The sequence below is a fragment of the Pyxicephalus adspersus genome, chromosome 2 (genome assembly GCF_032062135.1).
Source record: "Pyxicephalus adspersus chromosome 2, UCB_Pads_2.0, whole genome shotgun sequence".
Classification (NCBI taxonomy): Eukaryota; Metazoa; Chordata; class Amphibia; order Anura; family Pyxicephalidae; genus Pyxicephalus; species Pyxicephalus adspersus.
The window spans coordinates 12,591,719-12,614,670 of NC_092859.1; the positions used below are offsets into that span (position 1 = coordinate 12,591,719).

General features: G+C 40.4%; 1 long non-coding RNA gene across 2 annotated transcripts in view; it reads left to right on the forward strand.

Moving 5' to 3' along the window:
• LOC140322922 (uncharacterized) overlaps positions 1–22,952 on the forward strand; it is a 35,292-nt gene that overhangs the window by 657 nt on the left and 11,683 nt on the right. The window contains exons 1-2 of one of the 2 annotated variants that reach the window (XR_011919272.1): positions 17,934–18,325; positions 18,527–18,642. This is a non-coding gene — a long non-coding RNA (uncharacterized lncRNA). Of the gene's footprint in view, positions 1–17,933; positions 18,326–18,526; positions 18,643–22,952 lie in introns of those variants that run through there. The other variant, XR_011919273.1, reaches the window with a different exon arrangement.

The following is a 22,952-nucleotide window of genomic DNA, read 5'->3' on the forward strand; positions in this document are numbered from 1 at the left end:
CACCCTAGAAAATTGCTGAGTAGCTCAAATCTTCTAGGATGATACTACTGCCCCGTGCGGTAGAATCATCTCACAAGATTATATGAGGTGCTCATCAACATTTCCCAGGGTTTTGTTGTTAGAAGGAGGGTGTTGTCACCACCTATAGTATAGAAGCAACGGGGCATTATAAAGAGCAAGGTTTGCTATAAAGTGAGTCTGTGCTATGCCCATGAAAATGATGGCCACAATAGTTCCTTCCTACTTACCTACCTACCCCCATGTAAATCTGTTCCTGCTCCAGGAATATGGAAAGGAATCCCTGTGTATAGGTAATTTGGAGCAAACTGCCCACCTGCGTGTGATGGTGAGTCACGCATCCCCCTTCATACTCAGAACTACCAGGTATTTTAATTCTTGGCAGCCCAATTGAGCAGCGAGGGAGATAAGTATAATATTCTCATGTGACGAACAATAAAGAGACCCTGTCACCTCGCTAACCTTAAAACCCAACCCAGTTATACTCACCTTCTCAGTGTTCCTTATTGTAAATACTTTGTGTTTTCTCATGAGCACCCATCCATTAACTAAGCCTTTCTCAAAGTTTTTAACATGGGAGCCCTTGCAATAAGTTTCAGGTCTTCAGGGAACACCTGCTATAGTTACTTTATCCACAACTCACACTATATTAGTATGGTGATCATTGGGAAGAATGCCTCTTACATTTCAGGCCATTAGGACCCTTACAGAATGCCAAAAAGCTAATTGGTGTCAGTGGTAACTGACCTGGGAGACACAAACTGCTCAATGCTCAAGGAGCCCCAAGCAACCTCTGGAGGAACCCTGGTTGAGAAACATTGCATTAAGGTTTGTATGAGGCTACCAGTTCATTGCTAGCCCAGAACACAGTCACATCATAGAGGAGGTAATATCATCGCTTCCTGTAGGCTCCAACAGCAATGGACGGCTGGTATTTTACAGTTGCAATGGACTGGCAAGTTTCATGGCTCATGCTAAGTGTTAACGTTAAGTTTAACATAAACCTGTCAGTACTGTAATGGCACTGAACAGACTCCAGAGTTGCCTACTTCAGCACCCTGGGTGTTCTACATTGTGATTGTATTACATACGGCCAGATTAGAACAGATCCTTTTCACCTGTATGATGAATGCTGGATGCTCATTCTGGCACAGGCCTGGAAACCTGTACTAGAATAAATATGGAGGCTGCCATAGCTGACCTTGTAAAAATGTATTTTCCATTGCTGTGTAGAGCCTTCCATTGCTGTGTAGTTTTCATACTTTGTGTGTCACGGACCTGGAACAAGCATGTGTCAAGTAAAGTCAGCCCTTCAACTCTTTAAGGTAAGGTAAGTACCGGTATCTCATCATTATCATCCACAAAAATGAAACCGACAACCAAGCAGCTATCATTTTCAGAAAGAGAAGTCAGGAATAGCAGTTTCCATATACATAACCATTTTTTATCTATGACACCAGAAGACATACAGTACCTTGGCCTTTTCTTGTGATGATTGTGTCATCCTTTCCAGCCATGGCACATTGTATCAGCGGTGTCACATGGCTCTATTTTTACTCTGTTTACTCAGTAACCTAATTTATCATATCTACATCTTTATTAATATTACAGAATAGTAACCCCATGTGATCAATATAGTGCTCCAGGCCTTCCTCACACACTGCCTCCTCCCGCCATCTATAGCGATATGGAAAGTTTTCTACGCTGACGTTGAGCGATTTCATAACTCGGAGTGGCTGTATCTGAGCGATGACCCCTTTTATCTGATCGCTGGACTGTTTTCAAACACAAAATAGGACTTTGAGATCTGAAACCTTTATACATACAGAGGTTTAATATCGTTTGTCAACACAGGAGCCACAAATGCCATTAGAAATTCTATAAATAAAGAATCGTATAGGAAATGTGGCACTAATAATGAAAAGCAAAGTGGTGTCCACATCACCCAATCAGATTTCATCACTTTAAATGATAATGAATCTCTGACTTATGATACAAGTAACACCGTCCTTCTGCTTCACATAAACCAACATATATGTTCTGCCCCTTAAAGTGCACTTATCTTAAAGTATGGTTGCACTTATTAATATTATTATTATCATTAATAATAAACAGGATTTATATGGTGCCAACATATTATGCAGCGCTGTACATTAAATAGGGGTTGCAAATGACAGACAGATACAGACAGTGACACGGGAAGAGGAGAGGACCCTGCCACAAACAGCTTACAATCTAAGAGATATGAGCAGAGAGATGATCTTATTAACTTCCTGTTGTTCCTCAATGTCGACTAAGAAAGGCTGCAGATGGAGAGAGAACGTCACTGTATTTCTTCTACAGTGTAAGAGAAAATGTTCTGTGCTGTGTGGCAGGGCCAAGTAAATGCATTGAAAGAAATACAAATCCTGTCACAGATAAAACCATTTAACGCTATGATTTTTAAAAAGTTAAAAAGATAAAAAGTTGTTTGCTTGGGGTCCATCTTTTTTTTTTCACCTACAGTGAACGTTTGTACCCGAGAACCAGGTATTACTATGACTGGCACAGAACAAAATCACTTCTCATTTCCCAGAGGCTGCTGTCTGTGACCCCTTCTAAGCCCATGCAAGGTCAGCAACCCAGCAGTGAGAGCTTCTTCCACAAAAATGCTCCAATAAAAGGAAGGAACTGTAGGAAAGAGGGTCAATAGCTGCCAGGAATTAGGCTTCACCCCTGATCCACAATTTTATGCAAGGCGTCAGCTGGGTGGGCAAGTGTGGCAGAAGCTAGGCTGCAACAGACGTAAGGAGACGTACCTGCTGGAAAGAAAGGATGCTGCGACTGGTAGAGACACCATGGAGGGTAAAGTTATAAATTCTAGTTAAAGAAAACAAATCACGGGGTTATGGTCTGGGCTGGGATTTATTGATAAAAGCTGGGGGTTATTGCTGGCCCTAATTCTTTTTGTGGGTATGGTAGGGGGTTATTGTTGCCAAAATATCCCCCACTGATAAACCATGACCACGTCATAACCACTCACCTTTCTAACAACCACATACATTTTTTTCAGCACCATGTCAAGCGTAGTACATTTCAAACTGCCCTTAGGTCCCCACATTTTACTGATATTCCTTTATAGGAGACGATTTGCTATAATCACTGCTGCCCCTCTCTGACTCCTCCGTTTCAGTGGCAAACTTTGTGCTAATTTGGTAAGAGGCTTGATTAGATCTAATATAAATGAAAATCTAAGATGAGGCATGCTAAACTATGGGTGCAGCCACGCAAAGAATTTCTATTACATTCTACAACCTATTACATAACTGATGAGAGTGAGAATGCAATTTAAGCTTTTAAGCAGGTAAGATAATATCCCTGTAACCTGGTATCAGTTCATTTAAATTAATCCGACATTTACAGGAAATAATTGCTTGAGCTGTTAATTTTAAGGGACAAGTTTATGGGTGTGAAACAAAATCTTTTTTTTTGTTCTCTATTGCTGCCCACTAATACACACAGATCCTGGACATAGACGAGAGAACCAACTTGGGGAAACCCTTTTAGATCTTAGGGAACCCTTACATAATTATACAAGGAACCCCTTCTATAATTACTATATCCATAGCCCACACCTCATAATACAAGTGGTGGTCAGAGGAATGTCTCCTATATTGCTGACCCATGTGAAGAATGTCACCCTTACAGATAGCCAAAAAGACCATTTATATCAGCTAATCTGAACGGAGACACAAAAACTGCTCATTGCTCAAGGAACCCCTAACAACTCTTGGAGGAACCCTAGGGTTCCATTCAACCCTGAGAAACACTGATCTAGACGTATGTTGGTAATCATCTCATGCCCAAATCTGGTGTCTGCGCAGTTGTCCTGATTACTAAATATTCATCAGGAATCATCAGAAATAAGGCTGTGAAATTAACTGACCCTAATGCCTATTAGGTGGGTGCCATGAATTACAAACAGCCCAGGGCCTGCAAAGCAATGAATCCACTGCAGCTCAGCAAGTACATACATAGCCGATGGTACAAATATGACAGTCGTATGTGCTGTAGCTGTGGTTTTTATCCACTTTTCCCATGCTAACAACAGCCATGGTTAATGTTTACAATCAGTGAAACATGGACCTAAACAAAATAAACACTATTACTATTTATCACACTTTGAAGGTATTTCCAACAACACTAGAGGCACATAAACAAAGGTGATAAACAAAGTTAAAGTAATACAGGTATCCTGTAATGATAAGATAAAGAAGAAAGCTGGAGATAGCAACTAGTAAAGGGAAAACAAAATATAACACGCGGAGCTACAAGGCCAGTCTATATATGTGAACTTGAACTTGACACACATAGGTATTTATCTGATGCCGCTGCTCTGTTTGCAAACAGAAAGCTGGAGGAATTTGACATCTAGACTTGTTTGGTAGAAGTCCTATTTGCATGTGTCAACAAAACACGGGATTGGCCAAGTGTTAACATATATGATTGTGTGTGTGTATATATATATATATATATATATATATATTGTAAGATATATTCTCTAGGCTTACAATATCATAAAAAGCATAAACACACCTACAGACATAATTATTGTCCAATCAGCAATGATTTTTTTGAGTAGATAAGTACCATTAAATCTTTTTTGTTCACATCAGCATTTCCTAACCTTTTTACCCTTGAAGAACCCTTCAAATAATATTTAAGCTTCGGAGAACCCTTGCTAAATCAATTGATTGATATTCAGTGGGAAAAAAAAGCCTTGTTGTTGCCTTTGTTGGCCAGTGGAGAGAATATCCCCTGACAACGGTGCTAGAATATCATCTTTACAGACACCTAAAAAGTCATGCAGATTGCTCTAGCAATGGTGTTGGACCTGGAGCTATGCCGGCATCATCAGATAGGAGGTAAGTCAGCCATAGTTTCAGGAACCCCTAGCAACCTCTGCAGCAATGTTTTTCAGCTAGGGATCCTCCAGAGGTTGCTAGGAGTTCTTTGAGCAATGAGCAGTTTGTTCCTCTCAGATTAGTTTAACTGACACCAATCATCTTTTTCGCTATCTATAGGGGTGACATTCTTCCCAATGTTCAGCCATATTAGAGGCATTCTTTCCATTTACCACCACACTAATATACGGTGAGCACATGTACATGAGTCCCCCATGGTAAAAAGTTTGCGAATCATTGGTCTGGTGGAAACCATATTACATTAAATAGAGGTTGCCAATGGCAGACAATGACACAGGAGGAGAGGATCCTGCCCAGAAGAGCTTACAATCTAGGAGATAACATTGCTGAATTGCTCCTTTTGCGTCAATGCTGCATCCCTAATGGTCCGATAGGGCAGCTTGCCCTATGACGGCACATAATGGTCACATGGCTGCTCTACATGATCCCGGGACCCTAGTACCATGATAACAATGCACATGTGTACACTTCCCAGACTGAATTTCTCTGGTGCAGTGACTCCATATTTGAATCTGCATTGTTACATACTGTATGCTTCTGGTATAGCAGCCTTTCTCAACCTTTAATAACTTTCAGGTCTTGAGGAACCCATACTAATTTTTTGGGGTGTCAATGGCAAAAAAAGCCTCTAAAATTAGTGGCCAATGAAAAAAGCCCCCTCCTATAGTGGTGGCTATATTACCACCTTTATGGACACCTAAAAACATCATAAGAGTCATTCAGTTGGCTCTACCAAGTGGCGTTGGCCCCAGATATCATCAATGGAAGGTCATGCAGCCACAAGTCAAGGAACCCCCGGGCAACCTCTGAAGGAACTTTGGGGTCACAGCAAACCCTGGTTAAGAATGGCTGCAGTATAGTGTTAAATCTGTGCAGACACATTTCCACCATTGTCACTTTCAGCAAGCTAGTGCAGAACAGTGATGAACAGCTAAAACCGAAGCAAGTGTAGAAAAGAAATGGCTAAAAGAGGATCCTGTAGAGAGAAAATAAAAAACAAGTGGTAAACAATTGCAAATGTTTTGCACTAGCAAAGTGCTTTAGCAAACTGAAAATAATTAATTTAAGTGTTTAATCTGCTGCACAATTAGAATCAAATATTCAAATTCAGATTAGCCCAGTTATGACAGGTTCTCTTTAATGATTTTGAGTATAGGAAACCACTAATTGGTGACACGTTTGTTGTTTTTCACCGACCACAGGGGAAAACAATACAGTTGTACAGCTGATATTTGTACAATTTTGTATGGGCAGTGGGCAAGGTGTGGGAGGGGAACAGTAGGGGACAAACGGGGAAAAGCATTTTATTGAAAACAAATGTTGGGTCATGTTTTGAGAACTTTTTGGCCAATTGCAGCACATTCTCTACACTCCTTCATGTTTGAAAGACAAAGGAAGGAGTGTGTTTGGAGGAATTTCATTTGTGAGCCAAAAAAGCCAGGCTTCCCCCAGAATGTACAACACGGTGTCAAGCACTCGGGATTCTAAATACATCTCTCCGTGTGTTTTCTAGGAAAAAATTCGGGAACGCTTAGCCGACCTTATCATGCCTGCTCTCCGCCTATCCAACAAAGATTTACTGCTGCACCCTCCAACATTCCATTCCACTTTCCCAGTTTTGGGGCCTTTATTATGAGACTTTTAGACAGCAGAGAAAGAATTTGGTGTCAAAACAAAACTTAAAAGATAATTGCACATCTCTTTACAGACAGAACTAAACCTGCGATACTATTCTGTTCCATCTCAGGGCACCACCATCTTCATCATCCTTGCCTTTCAGAAAAAGATCTCCGCCATATTGATTGGTCAAGCTGGGATGACGTACTTCCTGCACAGGTGTCCATACATTCCCGGCATGCGCAAGGGAAGCCATGATTGCTGGGTTTCCCTGGCAACCATTACTTAGCTGAGCATGTGCAGCTCAACAAAATGTGACAGCTGGGTGGCAATCAGGCAGGTAAGAGGAGTTGTTGTAGAAAGGAACATCACCTGTCCCTTTCTGCTATAAAAACCTGCCTGATTGCCCGTGAGACTTTAGTTCCACTTTAAAGCTGACCTTCCATCACTTCTCTTCTGGGAAGATTCCTGTGAACACAAAGCAGAGGAAATTTCACAAGACGCTCCATTCCATTGCAAGGGCACCTGCTTGCAAGCTTTGACTGTTCCTATTCTCCATAGATGTTCCAAGAAGGGATGTTACCCTTGCAAGTGCCGCAGGTGTAGGATGGGGACAACTTTTTCGTTTTGGCTTTGATTGTAAACATACTATAAGGCCCCATGTATGCAGTCTTTCTGCTTTAGTAGGAGGTTCCTTTATGGTGCACCTAGGATCAGCTATGTGTATCCGGTTATGTGCATGTATGTTAAATAATGTGTAATTCCATAATTTCTAGGAGAGAAGACTGAGGAAATGCTGCCTGCAACAGACTGAAAGGGCCATCCCAGCCTTGTCAGACCCTGGGCTGCAGTACAATGTTAAAGGTTGTCTTTATATTCTGTTGTTGTGTAGGGTGACATGTCAGGAGTTAGTGTTTGCAGAATGAAAAGTCAATTTAAAAAAAAATAGTTGCACTTTTAATCAACAATATAAACTTGTATTTGTTCCTGCAGCCTATTGCAGATGCCAACATCATGGTGCTTCCAGTAATGTCCTCTGTCTCTCCATCAGTCTTTGCTGTATACAGGTTTTTTCTACCGGGTGCTGAGGTTGAAGAGGGAGACTTGTAAGTGTTACTTAAAGTGGAACTAAACCTAAAATAAAAAAATCCCACTTACCATTACTTCCACAGGTCCCTTGATCCCTCCAGCGCTGTCCTGCTCCGTTTTGGAATCCTCCTTCTTCCCAGAGAAAGCACCAGGCTCTGCCATTTGTTTCTTTCTGCTTCTGCACAAGCGCAAGATCAGGTGACATACCTGCCATGGTTATATATTTGTCCAGCTATTTACCTGGTTCTGTGCTTCTGAGTTATAGGCCCACATTCACTCTAGCTGTACTGTTTTTTTCTCTCTTGTGATATTCCAGTTAATTTTCTGAACAAAGAGGCCTCCCCGCCAAGGGCATGGCCATATTCCACATGTGAACCAACCTTTAGAATGATGCTGCAGCCTTGCCCCGAAGGTCATTGACTGACTATGCAGACAACTGTGAAAATAATATGATGACATTTAGGTAATCGCTGGCCGTGTTTGGCTGAGATACCGACTCTTACATCATTATAACACAGCAATGTAAAGTTATTGTCCCATGTGACCCATCAGAGAATGCTTTCTTGATTGTGCTATAAATATTCATTTTGCATTTTGAATGCTGTGTTTCAAAACTTTTTATTTACAGTGGGATTTTAAAATCTCCACGAAAAATAAAATTACCATTTGATCAGCTTTAGGCTGTGATCACCTGAGGAGTGATGAGCAACAATAGAAGTGGTATTGATCCCAACTTTTGTGTACAATATACAACTGACATGGTTTAAGCTTCTGACTTTTCATATATTTTAACCTTCTTGCATCTCAGTACTAATCTATCAGGAACTGTCTCTGGCTAATGGCTTGATAAAATTTTTCAGGGCAACGATGGACAATATCTTCTCATTACCATTTTCAGCTTCCACGAGGAAACGACAGCGCTGGAGCACAAATGGGAGACAATGACCAGGTGTTGTCACCGAATATCAGAAAGTGCCTGAACAAGAACCTTTATCCAAAATTTACCAGGTATCCTCTAACCAATAGTTTTTGCATGCCAGCCCCATTACTTAGGGCTGGGCAGTCTTGTGTTCTGTGCCTGCATAGGTTGTGCTGAAGGGTGTTGTTCTTTCTCATCTCACAAGGCTTGGTGATATAGAACAATGAGAAGCACAGTCCTGGCATCACCAAATCTCACTGCAAACCTGCTAAGACTAGCAGAGGTAGTGGTATCTTAACTCTCACATTGCCGATTTATAGGTATGTAATTACAGAGTATTTTGTGGGGACAAGAACAGCGGTATATCTATTAGTGTATACTGTGAGCAGGCTCAGACTCTTTTTATTCACACCTCTTCAAATCACATCCAATATGTAGTGCATTGTAACCAGACTGATTCCCCCAATGGCACTTTGTGCTCCCCATAACCCTTTTCTTCCTGTCCATTTGTTATTATTCAGTTGTTTCATGTCAAACATACACCTTGGGTACAACTATGGATTACTGTATTTTTTTGTTTTGATGTGATCCATCAGCTAGCCCCAGTGTCTACACCATGCCCCCCGAAATAATCTGGGAAAGCCTCCGCTTCTAAAACTAAACCCATGTTACTTGTCACCACCATCTTTTCCTTTTTCTTTTTCTGTAGAGGATCTTCAGCATCACCTATCCCCTGTAATAACAACGTGCCTCAATTGTGGATTCCTAAAAGTGGAACTAAGACAAGTCATGCAAACTATTTATATCTCTGTGTAGCCACAAGTGTGAAGCATGGGTCCCAATTATTATTATTATTAGTAATAATAAACAGGATTTTTATAGCGCCCAACATATTACGCAGCACTGTACATTAAATAGGGGTTGCACATGACAGATGAATACAGACAGTTACACAGGAGGAGATGAACCTGACCCGAAGAGCTTACCTTCCTTGTTCAACATTTCACTGCTCACTGGACATTAAATCAGCCCCATCACCTCTGTTCAGTGAGCGGACCCATAGTGCTAAACCAGAAAGCATTATCTCTGACTGACAAAGAAGTATATGTTACAAGGATGGCTGTACATCTTTCCAAATCCTCAGGCAGGTAACAGAATAAACAAACACTTTCCCATGTATTCCATGATTACAGTCCTATTCTATTTCATAGAATTCCCTTGTATATGTTTTATATTTCAAATACCATAATAAACATTGCGCAGTCCGCTTCATTTTTAAAGTTCTGAGGCCATTAGGAAGATTACATATATATATTTGTGTATTTAGGCTCAGTGTAACCCTGACCCCCTGTCCAAAACCCCGACTGTCCAGAACCAATCCTCCCTGCCTATTCCAACAAATACCCTTTTGGTCTGTAAGTAATATCCACCTAATGGAGCTTTCTGTGATGGGGTGGTAGAAATGCTGCACTGCTTGGGAATTTATCTTTTCCACTTGTATATAGGCTACACCAAGTTTACCAACCCCATGTTTTTAACCAAGAAACCATGGACAATTTACTGACATATTTTTATTATTTTATATTATTATTATTATTATTAATAATAATAAACAGGATTTATATAGCGCCAACATATTACGCAGCGCTGTACATTAAATAGGGGTTATAAATGACAGACGAATACAGACAGTGATACAGGAGGAGAGGACCCTGCCCCAAAGAGCTTACAATCTAGTAGGATATGAGAAATATGAGATAAATTCCTATTAGAAACCAACAATTGGTATATAAGCAGTTGAAAACACTGGAAGTACTTCAGATGTCCAAAAAAAAAGTTTAGTTCACATTAGTAACATGTGCAGTCCTTTTGCCCCATTGCTGCTTGTCTTACATGTGCTGGCAATTCCTTCTAATTAAAATTATAGGTAGGAGTTGTTGTGTGAGTACAGCAGATATTCGAGTAACCATTCTAAAACAAACATCTGATATACTATTCAGAGGTGAGATTGAGAGATACAAAGTAACAATATTGTTACTTTTCTATCTACTTTGTTCCATTCACTTCCAGATGCTTAAGAGATGAGCTTCAGACTGATGATGATGTGTAGAAACCTGACAAACATAGTTCTTATTCAACCCTTTATTAACAAATATTATTTAACCTTAATTACGCCTTTATTTACCCTTAGAAAGTTTCACACGGTCTTGCCTTCCTTTTCCTATGATAAGCACTTTTCTTCATATCTTTGCCTCCTGCCACAGGGACACAGAGGGATATTATGCTAATAACACTATTAAATTAAACTCTTTTGTTATTACAATATGTATTTACACATTTTAATTTATCCACCAGGTCACTGTGCTTTGTCATCAATTGCAACCTGATAATGGCTGCTAGAAGGGACCAGAAGAGAACCTTACAGTGTGCAGTGAAATCAGAGTAAACAACTACAGTACAGGAGAGGAGCCAGTACAATTGTGCAAGACCCAATGTGAGGCTGGAGTTCTGCTTTAAGAATCTGCCCCTCTAAAATTGTGTTTTAATGAGACTGCCCTTTTCTGCAAAGCCATCTTTATATTTTCGATGACCCCTAGAATGCTATGGTATGCTTCAGATGTTATTTAGAGTTGGTAGCATGGAATACAGCCAATCATCTCAGTTTCATAATTAAAGGTAATCCTCGGCTTTTCACCAGTAATCACAGTAAGCCAGTTTAGGTCTGTAATACATATTATTATGGAATTTCTTAGCAATTTCAGAGTCCAGCCAGAAACCAGTAGAAGCTTGCGGCCTGTAAATCACAGAGCAAAAGATCACAAAAATAAATATATGAAATGCGCTGTGGTCAGATAGTTAGCATTCCTAAAACCATACCTCCCAGATTTCTGAGATAAAGAGACAATACTGCTTTTCCCCTTATACTGGCCTATCCAAACACATATGTAAGAAAATTGTGCTTGGATGAAAAGATAAAGGCTACGTACGCACGTCAGATGATTCTCGTTCCATTATCACTTAGGAACTGGTATCAATGATAATCTGAGTTGTACAGCACTCGTCTGACGTCGTTCATGGATCCATGATTGACAAACTACGAATGACTGCAATACAAATGAAGGGGAGAGAGTGCAATGGAGTGCCACTCACTTGTTCTTCCCCCTCATCACTCTATAGAGCAGAACGGCGTTGTATCTACAGTGCTTATTAGTGCATCTTTCAGTCTATTGTCGTTGGAAAGGATCGTGAAAGATCCTTTACAACAATATAAATCTAACATGTGTACACAGCCCTATGTAGTACAACAATCATGACTGGTAAATAATATTTTTTAGAGGTCTAAACTATCATCTAAAAAAAAGGACACCTGAGAAGGAAAGAAGAACAGGGAGCATGGTTCCAAAACAGGCACAATGGCTACAAACTAGGGATGGTTCGTAGGTAATGTAACAGAGGCAGGGTCTCTATGGAGGACAGCAAAACATTACTCTGCTTGCATATGTCGCCCCCTTGCTGGCTAATTAGGAGAGGTGTCTCATTGGTAACAGTCTGGAAAGGGAGCAAGCCTTTATAATCTAGCCAGTTAGGTGAATGAGTAGGTAAGTGTTCCTACTGCACACATTCCTATCAAGTTACTGGCGAGAGCTTGCTAATGGCATGATAGTAAGTGTGGCATGGGCCTAATGGTAAGACATTTGATTTTACAAAATCATTGTGTATTAAAAACAATACACAGGATTTAATTAGTTTTCTAATTAATGCTTACAGGTACTTTTTTCTGTCTCTTAAGCAGCAGCACTAAGATGCCAAAAAGCTGAAACCCAGGCAAAAAGAACAACCTATGGTAGTAGAAAAACTACATGTCGTCCAGTAGGGATCATAGCCAGGCTACCATTGCCTGCCCTTCCTGTTTCCTCTTTTGCTTTTATAGCTCATGTTTTGCAGCAGATAATAGGTTCGCTTTAAAACCATGGATCCAAGGACAGTGAGGATTTGTGCTTGTGAAGACACATATAGGTCCTAACCATTTGGTAAAGCATATTCTGCCCCTTTAAAAACTCTGCAGCTTAATGAATTGCTGCAATAAAGTCGTTATCATGATCATTAAACGACAAAGCAGAAAATGCAGAATTTGCAATATGCTGGGAAAAGGACAAATGTTACCCTTGATAAATGTTCTGCCAATTTTTCTCCTTGTAGTTATATTCCCAGGAACTAATCCAAGTGCATTCTGTGTGCGAATGTTATCTCAGAATCCCAACAAACATGGACTAAAGAGGCAATTTACCAGCTGGCTAAACTCTGAGCCATCATTTTAAATCTGGCACGGATGAGTTGTGATGAGCTTGAAATGCTTGTGAGCAATAGATCTGTATACGAAGAATGCATACATGCACCACCTAGGACTTACACCACAGTGAATATGAAAAATGTAGAAGAAGGATTATCCAAAACTTGTTTAGAAATGGAGTTAAGGAGCAACCAAAAGACTAAAGTCCCTGCACATTCACAGAAAATTAGATCTATGACATTTGTAACAGTTTGCAGGGCAGCTGTCACTTTGTCCTGGAGGTACAGAAGTCCTAAAGCAAACTCAAACGTACAATACTCACCTATCCCCATTCTGTCACAGGGCGCCGCCATCTTCCTTCTTTTCTTCCTGTGGACCACCTTTGGTTATCTTGATTAGCTTGGAGCCGTGCGTGTGATGGGGTAATGAGTGAGGAAGTCATTAGTAGGTCATTGGAGGAGTGAAGAGAGCCGCTAGGGGAGTAATTTTCTATCATGTCAGAAAGGTAAGTGGGACAAGAACTGTGGGGGGATTTAAAGGCTAAGCATAAGAGCTTGAATTTGATTCTAAGCTGAAAAAGAAGAGAACTACAAAGAGATGCAGCAGAACAGCGGTCGGCAACCAGTGGCCCGCAAGAAAATTTTGGGGGTCTGTAACTCTAGCTGGTGGACCCCCAAGCGGGGTCAGGAGAAGGACCCAATCGCAGATCTAAGCCTGTGGGCGGGGCTTTGTCATGGTGATGTCACTATGGGGGAGGTTTCTACCCCTTTGATTGACTCTTCTCCCCGCGCATGCACAGTCAGGAGCCGGTGATTTTAGTGGTCCGCTGAACCAAAAAGGTTGGCGACCACTGCAGCAGAAGAAGAGCGATGGGAAGGATGGATGAGTCTGGCTGCAGCATTCATAATAAATTGTAGAGGAGAGAGTCGGGTTAGTGGAATACCAGAGAGGAGGATGTTATAGTAGTCCAGATGAGAGATAAGAGCGTGTACAAGGGGTTTGGATTTCTATTACATATGTTATACCTTCAGATTAGTGGACCTGTGTCTAGAATAGCCGCCTTTGCTGACCTAACTGAATAAACTTACGGTAGGCATTCAAAGTGGGACTTCAGTTCCTCTTTAAGTTTGTCCATTCCATCATTCCACATAAATCTGAGGAATGAAATTCTCAAAAGTTCACTGTTAAAACATATGTAAACTCAAACCACAAAAATGTGGTGGCTGCATTCTTTTTTTTTCTTTGCATGTCCATTAGTTATAGAAAAAAGTTGTTGATATTGCCAAGAATGCAGCAACCTCCTGAAAAACTGAAAAGAAAAACATTCTCATCTTTATTGTGTAAACCAATATGTAGTAGAGATGGACAAAGGCAGATATTTTTGACATTCAGTCCTTGCCATTTAATCCAACCATAGCTTTTAACAGAGAAATGAGCGTAGACATGAAGGGACAGATAGCGTTTTATTCCTATACACACACATACTATACATCGGCTTCACAGAGGAAGTAACCCGTATGTTTTATAGGAAGCATGGTCTTTGACCACTCCAAGCAGAGCCCAAAGAAATGTGGGAGGAAGCATGGGACCCCTGCTTCCTATCAATGTAGCACTCAGTGGTATTGCCATACACTGGGCTTTCTGTATGCTCTAACTAACGTGAACTTGAACAGAACCAAAAGTGCTGCAAAAGAGGCATTAGGAACTTGACTGTCCTTTGTTATTAAAATAACCACTCAAAATATCCCAACTTCTATGAAGTGGGAAAAGTAAGGGCATCCCCCAAATGACAGCATTGAACAACTGAGTGACTTACTTCAATCAGTTGACTTTCAAAAGATATAAATTCGCAAGACCTTCCAGGGCAGCACTTTCAACAGGATTATTTTAACAATCAAGTCATGGTTTTGCTTTCTGTGACTTTTCATGCGCCAAAATTATTTTTGCATAGGTATACAGCACTAGTTATAACCCACTGTGGCATAGTATCTAATCATCAATGGCTTTTTATGTCTTCATAATGTACTATAATTCTTTGGATTACAGTTCTGTGGCGCTGTATAAATGACACCTAACCAGCAATACAAGATCCATCAATCTTATGGTTACTTTTCCGCATGCTGTTCTCCCTTAGAAAGAATCCATTCAGGATGACATTCTACTGACCAGGTCCTTGCATCTCATCCAAGAACTAGTTTTAAAGCAGCATTCAACATTCACCAACAGCTAATCCTCACCTTTATGTCTCAGAAGGCTTCATTGCAATCTCTGAACATATCTCATCCATTAGAAGAAGTAGAAGTTCCTAAAGCTCATAATTGCCATATTTTTAGCTTTTTTTTATTTACAACGTTTCTCTTGGGGAGAAACAGGAGGATTCTAACCATATAGATCAAGACGAGTGGCAGATCACAAAGTTGTAGTGTGAGCAAAAAATTCTTAAAATATTGGTCCCCAATATCTCAGTTTTCACTTTTGGTATTTTTATTTTCTGCATGATCATGAAAAAGTTTTCTAATGTTCTCAGATTCATGCAGTTAAAGCTACTGACGTGCTTCTTACTCGTAGATACTGGGGAAAATTATTTATTAAACATTCACAGTAGTTATACTCAAAAACAGTTTCATGAATGTAAGTTGTACTTTAATATGACCTTTATCTAATCCACCTGTAACCAAAAAAATTGTGAAATTCTCTTTTGGTTTTAAAATAGCTAACTTAAAATTATTCTGGATCATCAACCTGCTTATTAAGGTCCTCTGAGACATTTGCCTGTAGATAATTGTTCCAGTCCTGACCTTGATTCATTATTGGATAACATTTTTTAGTGTTCAGCAATGTCCAGTCTTTTTTTCCTCAAGTCTCCGGGTTACGTATCACAAACTCTTACAAATTAGCTTAAACCTTGGTGTCTGAGTTACCTAATCACCAAAGTCCCTGAGCCAATCTCAAGGACACTCTGTACAAGGATAGATTTATTCAGCAAATTGTGTCCAGAATCTAACTTAACCAGAAATATTTTTTTCCCCCGGTAAACACATAACACATAAGAATAGAATCTTCAAGTCATTTATTCAGCATCTCTTATGTGATACTCAAAAACCTACAGCTAATTATGAAGATCACATGACATTATGGTATAGGTTAATCATAAACAATTAAGATTACAGAATGATCATTTTTAAGACTTTCATGCAAACATATGCCTGGCCTTGGGTATATATGTTTTTGCATTTTTTTGGCAGAGGTCCATTGAGATTCTTGCACTCAAGTTGAGCTTGAGTTGAAGAATTCTAGTGAAAAACAACAGTAGTGCTCTGTAAATTCTAACTTTTTTTGTAATTGAAATCCTTCTACCATTCTCTAATTCCAAAACATGCTTTTTGTGAAAAGAATAAATGGAATAGAAGGTGGGTGCTTCCTCTTACTTAGTTATTTATCTTTATGATATAGGTGCCAACCCCTATAGTATTATACCCCCAAAAAAGGAGAAAAGAAAGAGAAGGGGTTTTGTCTGCAATTATATATTGTGATAAAAAATATATATATTGGTGACAACAACAATATTCGTGATACAATAGACTCTTATGGTCTCGACCCCTTCAAACTTTGTGGGGTTTGTTGAGACTGGAAACTATGCAGCTTGTTCCTATTCAGATGTATAGGATCCATAGTTACATATTTGAAATACCACGTATGAAAGCACTTGTCAGACAGTACATATGATTCTTGAGAACCGATGCGTTTCACCTTTTTGGCTTCCTCAGGGGATTATGAGATTCACATATGGAGCCAATATAAGTAATTCAGGAAAATGTGCTCAGTAGGGAGAGAACCTGCATCATCTAGTATAAATGGAGGTTATAGGAAAATAAGTGGCAGAGTTGTTCCCAGTGAGTGATTGCATCCCATTTTTGGTTGGAACAAGTGATTTTCTGGAAAGATGTCTGCTCTTGGTAGGTTTATGTGGTTAGTCCTGACAGCTGTTAGCACTGACAGCTAGAGGCATTGCTAATGAGGTGGCACATGGTAATATGCCAACTGATTCATCCTGTAGGCAGTGTTGCAATTGATTATGGGTGAGCATGACGGATCCTTTGTTGGGCAGCCTCTGTTGGAGCTTTTAAACTCCCATCTGGGTCCTCTATGTTGTGACATGCATGGGGCACCAGCCGATAACCATTTAGTCCTCAAGGAGGAAGCTTTCCATGGCCACAAAAACTGCAATGCAAACGAATCAGAGAATATCCACTGCCTATTTCTGTATCAGTGGCAGGAAGGGAGTGATTGGAAGCTGCTGTAAAATTGTTAGACCTAGCACTTTTAGGTAGGACATGATGACCTGGCGGAAGTAAAGAGCATTGTCTAAAACAGGGGTGTCAAACCTAAACCTAGACAAAGTTGCGGGCCAAACTTAAAACTGAAATAGCACCGCTACTACAATTCCCTGTGTCAAGAAAACAGTCCAATGCGGGGCTTAATGTTATGAGTGGCTGGAACTCCCTCTTCACTGAATTAGCACCGCTACTACAATTCCCTGCGGCTATGAAACAGTCCAATGCGGGGCCACGCATAGGCAGAGAGGCTGCTGGTCTCTAGATGCGAGTGATGCCCGGAATTGTAGTAGTGGTGCTATTTCAATGCAGCAACGAGCCAGCTGCAATTCATATTTAGATATCCTTTGGGGGCCAAAAAAAAAAGCGTTGAGGACCAGATTACAAGAGATTATCAACATCAAGGACTGGTTAAACCATTTATTTGTGTGGATCCTGCACGTACAAAGGGCTATATGGATTACACTGCAGTCTTCCTCTTCTAAATGCCAAGGACAACTGCAAAGTTAGAAAGTAGCCAAGATAGCATTCATTTTACATAGTTTGCAAGTCTTACATCTTAGAAAAAAGTTGGAGCATGTGCTGTTACAGATCAGTATATCTATGAGTTAACTGATGGCCATTGGGTCAAGAAGTGTCAACAGTGTACACTGTCTGGTTGTGTCAGAGGAACCACGAGACGTAAATCTGTTATTGTTCAACTAGTAGCATTTAAAAAGCTGAGACAAGCCATTTACCCTTTTCACTGTTAAACTCCTAACTCTATCTCTGGTTCTTTCGCCTCTTTCCAGAGAATTTTCTGTGCAGTATTGTATGCTTTTATGGTTTTATTTACCTTTTTTAGATGTTCTTTTTTAGATGTTCTATCTGGTCATGCGATGCTGCAGTGTCTTTTTCCTCATCTCTTCTCTGGGTTGGAGAGAATGTCACAGAAAGCAGCACTAATGTGATGAAGTCAGTACCGTTCATTACATAATTGCCCAGTTAGTGCAGGCACCGTGCTGACCCTCTCTCAGGGTACAGACCCTGAAATTCTGTGCAGTATTTTCTAGGTCTAGGCCAAAAAATTGAGGACATATTGTAGTGCGGAAAGGTAAGTATTGCAACCAAAGCTGCTGTTGTATTGCCTTAACATCTGCTGGCGGAGCTTTAATTCAAAATATAACTAAATGCTAGCCATAGCGTGGAATAGATATTTGTAAACTGTCTTATTTGTCAAGTATTTGGACATTATAAGAGCAGCAACATACTAATAAGTCATTACCTTTGCTATTTCTCTCTCATTTTCCATCAGCGAGTCACCTGCCAGCACATGTGCATGCAGCAGAACTTGATTGGCTCTTAGTACTACTTTCCTGACAAGGTCTGTTGTACAAGGAATGACAGACGCTGAATGCAAGACAGATTTAGGTATGTAAACTTAATATTTATTTTTTAAAAAGTTAGCAACGATAGATTGTGGATCCCTTACAGCAGGGGTGTCAAACTCAAATACACAGTAGGCCTAAATTAAAAACTTCAACAAAGTTGCGGGACAAATTTTAAACTGAAATAGCACTGCTACTACAATTCCCTGCGTCAAGAAAACAGTCCAATGCAGGGCCACGCATAGGCAGAGAGGTCGCGAGTAATGCCGGGAATTGTAGTAGCGGCGCTATTTCAATACAGCGGCCAGCTGCAATATATATTTAGGATTCCTTTGGGGACCAAAAAAATGGACGTTGGGGGCCAGAGTTTGACACTCCTGCCTTACAAGGTCTCTTAAATGTTACCATTATCCTGTTTGCTCCAAAGTATTAATACTGTAAATGTTCAATTGGCCCTAACACACATGACTTGGGAATCCAGATCTTTGTCCCAGACCCACAGATGCCTTCAAATGACCCACAGCGATGAATTATTCACAGAGGTGATGTGCTCACGCTAGCCATGCTTTTATACACCAAGCTAAAATCTGAAGCTTTGAATGTTGACTGATCTAAGTGCAAGAAAACAAATCTCTGTAAAAAAAAACAACAAAAAAAAAAACAGCCTTGCTGGACCTTGACTCAGTGACCTTTCAGACGTCATCCAACAGCGGCAACAAGGACGATGGCTAGATCAGCTTTGCTCCTATCTACAGCTTCACATTTCACCCTTTAGCGCACTGAGCAGACCACGCTGACGTATTTACCTATCAGATGATAAACACACAAAGATTTATATACAGCATACGTGTATAGCTGTAGGAGAGGGGATTGCACACAGCAGTGTAAGGATTAAGCAGCTGATTTCATATATAAACAGCTAATAAATAAAATGATTCCATGACGACCTTTATGATTTTCCATGTCTCTCCCTCTTCATTTCTTTTCTTTGAACTTCTCACTTTTTTATCCATCCTTCCTACCCATATCTGCTCTCTGTTTGTTATATTTTCCTTTAAAGACAACATTCATATAGGCTATGTTCACATTGGCGGTGAGGTTGTGTTGCATTTACTGCTTCCTCATGACAGGGAATGTAGCGTCTTCCAGTAACAGCTCCATAGGGAATGAATAGGGGCTGCAGTGAGCGGTACTAGTGCCGCTACTGGCAACTCTCAAATGTGCAGACGCTGGTTCTTTAAGAACCAGTGATAGGTTGTGGGTACCCAAGTGGCTGGCAATCCCGAAGTAGGTCTTACCCTCTCTATAAGCTTTATTTTGTTTTTAACTTCTTTATATCTGAAACTTACATTTAAACATACTTAGTAATACTACTTAAAACTAAAAATAACTACTATTACTACTTCTTAGTGTCATGCATGGAGAGAGAGGATCACTAAGTGGCGCTACGGTTTGTATAGAGGCGGTGCGAGCCCTGAGAAGGGCCAAGGAGCAGAGTCTAATCCATAACCAGAACCTGTGAGGGTGAGGGTGTTGCGACGCTGGTTACAGCCAGGTTGCGGTCCTTGGGGACACCAAGGTGGGCAAGCACGGTACAAAATCACAAGGCAGGAGGATAGTTGAAGAAAGCCGGGGTTGAGGCAGGCAGCAAACAAGAGAGGTCAGGTCACACGTCAGGGGTCAATTACCAGGGGTCCAGGAGACAGACACTAGTGACACAGGGAACACACCAGGGAACACAGAAGACACTGGAAGCAACAGGAGACACAGGGGTATCCACAGACAGAAAGGAACACTGGAAAAGCAGGGAAGTTGGCTGGGAACCAACAGACCAGACAAGGGGTTTACGCAGGAGCTAGGAAGAGGAAACACTGAAATAAGCCACAGGTAAACAGGAACTAGCTCACAGAATTAGGGGCTCAGCACTATGGAGACACATTGCACGAACACAGAGTGCAGTGTGAAAGCTAGCTAAATAGCCAGGGCTGGTCAAGAGGCAATTTTCTGATTGGCCAGCGGATTGAACAGAATTGATAAGGCTTAGAAACAGAGGCACGCCCAGCGTCAAAACTGCCCGCATGCGCAGGAGAGAGATGCCTGCACTTTAGTGGGGAAGAGGTAAGTGTGACATTTAGCTAAACTAAACCCCATGTTACTCACCTGTCCCCATTCCCTCACAGGGCAGGATCTTCGTCTTTCTTTGCTTCCTCTTTGCAATTTTCAGCCACCTTGATTGGCTGGGCCGGGATGACGTAACTCCTGCAAAGGCTCCCAGAAGTTCATTTATTACCAGCATGCGCAGAGGAAACCAGGAATGCCAAGTGTCCTGGCAACCAAAGCTAACACAGCGCATGCTTAGCTCAGCTTTGTCTCCGGAAACCCAGAGCTATCAAGCAGGTAGGAGAGATTATTATAGAAAGGAAATCACAGATGTAGAAGGGACCTGTCTGATCATGAATTCTCAAAAGTGGACTTTAGATTAGCTTTAAGGGCCTTAGTCAGCCACCTACAGGTATATAGTGACATGTCTCCTTTTTGTGCTCCAGCACTGTCACCTAGACACATGCATCCTAGTTTTAATATTATTGTTTATTTATGTTTATATAGTGCCAACAAATTACACAATGCTTTAAAAAGTTTATGATCATGTCACTGACAGGCCTAAAGGGCCTTACAATCTAGTTATTAGAAAATAAAAATTCCTGTACAAAAGTAGAGTCCCTCAGTATGAGACAGCCTGTCCAACCAATGCTGGGACAAGCCTAGGCAAGAAATGAAATGATATGAAAAGAAGTGACAACAGTAACTTGGATTGTGATTAAATTGAAGTTCTGGTAATCCCTAACAGACAAATTGCTATGGGTAAAAAACATTTCAGTTGTTTATAATATACAGTAAAGTAAAATAAATGTCATCCATTTAAAGTTTAGGTCCATGGACAAGTCCACGTGATTTTTGGCTGTACAGTATATTAGATGTTGCTTAGATCAGGGATTTGTTTCTACCTCTCTTATTACATTTTATTTGTATGTATAGACCAGCAAGATTAAGAATGGCCTACAAAAGACTGTTTACACATAATCAAACAAAAGCACACATGCCGGTACTGTAGACTTGATATTCTCATAACACATTTCTTTGGCTGAACCTTTCACCACAGTACAATGGAAATCTTTCTGCTTCCTTATCTTGAAAGACAGGCACAACTATGTAGTAATAAAACATAATTACTGTACAATAATATGAGTCATCTTCCCATTTTAATGTACCCATTGAATTGTTTGTTGTACCAGGGAGAGATGTACTGCCTGAGAAGGTGCAGGGCTCTGATGGTTAGATGACCTGGAATGCCCATGGGCCTCATGGTGCTAGTGTTAAACCTGTGCCAAAACTTCTCTATTGCTGCATATCCAGCATTTCAGTAAGTTTATTTATGTTTATAAATAAACCAGATCAGAACCAGAACAGAACCAGATCAGGGCACTTTACTATTCCATTTAGGTAGGACAGAACTCAAGCTTGGATAGTACGCTAGCCAACATGGGTTACAAGCACAAGAGACATGAGTGCTTGCAACATGAGTGGGTCCTCAGAGTCCTTCAAACACAGATTAAACAGTTGGCATTTTGGCAATAGGAAAATGCCATTGGGTTTTCTTAGGAGATTACAGAGCAGGCGATGTTAACATTCAGACTCTCTCTTTCTAATCCAAACTTTATAAAACTCTAAAGCCTTTGTGTGTAGCTTAAAGCAGGAACTTGTATTAAAAAACAAATCACTTACCTTTTCTTGCTGAAAGCCTTCGATCAGAGTACTTACCTCACCCAATGAATCCTGTGTCATCTCGCTTTTCATCTCAGGCAGCCCATAGCTTCCTGGAATATGTAATGTGGCTATCCCAGGAGGCTGCAGGTTTCCCCCTTAAGGGAAGGGGCAATAGGAATAAAAATAATGTTAAAAAAAAGTAAATTAAAAAAAAATATTTTTAATTATGAAAAAAGGAAAGCATAATATTGTGTTGATAAGTCTGCTTTAAACTGTTATATTCTGTACAGAATAGACATTTTATTTTTAACAAAGCAGCTGATGATAGACTGGAACTGGAGGTATAAAGAATAAGGGCATGGCTTCATTTGCATCAATGCAACCTTTCAACCTGATCACACAACACTCAATGTTTATTTATCGGTTTTACACTGAGGCTCACACACAGGTCAGCTATTAGAAGTGAAAAACTAGAACAGAGAATAAAGAGAAAAAATATGGATTTCTATGCAATTTACACACGTGTGGGCGTAAGGTAAATAATATGTCCAAGGAGAGTTATCGAAAGCAGTCATATCTTATATTTTT